Below are 441 nucleotides of genomic sequence, written 5' to 3' on the forward strand. Positions count from 1 at the left end.
AGAAATTCCACCCATTGTATGATTCCACACCTCACAATTTACTTCCAAGGCTAATGGTCGCTATCAGTGCAGGAAGTATTGATGCCCTTACAAACTGTTTTAGTTACAGCCATTGAGCTCTAGTTTGTGTGCTAAACCAACAGTTTTTCCACTAACCTTAAATATTCTGTAGTTGCTATGTGTGCAGATATTGCAAAAAGCAAGGATTTTTTAAAACGTTGATACTGAATGTAATCTGTGGTTTAGCAGAAATCACACAATCTTGGAGTTCTTGTCTTACAATAGAGTTGGTTTTTAATCTAGGTAGTGGTGTGAGAAACCATTTTGTAAATGTGGGCAGCTGTCATTAGAATGAATGGACAACTAAGTTTGACCTCCTCTAATACTAATACTGTGTCTTAAGTCTTTTTCCTGAAATTCAGCCTTGGTGCAGAATTCCAG

Source organism: Etheostoma spectabile, chromosome 10 (assembly GCF_008692095.1).
Source record: "Etheostoma spectabile isolate EspeVRDwgs_2016 chromosome 10, UIUC_Espe_1.0, whole genome shotgun sequence".
NCBI lineage: Eukaryota > Metazoa > Chordata > Actinopteri > Perciformes > Percidae > Etheostoma > Etheostoma spectabile.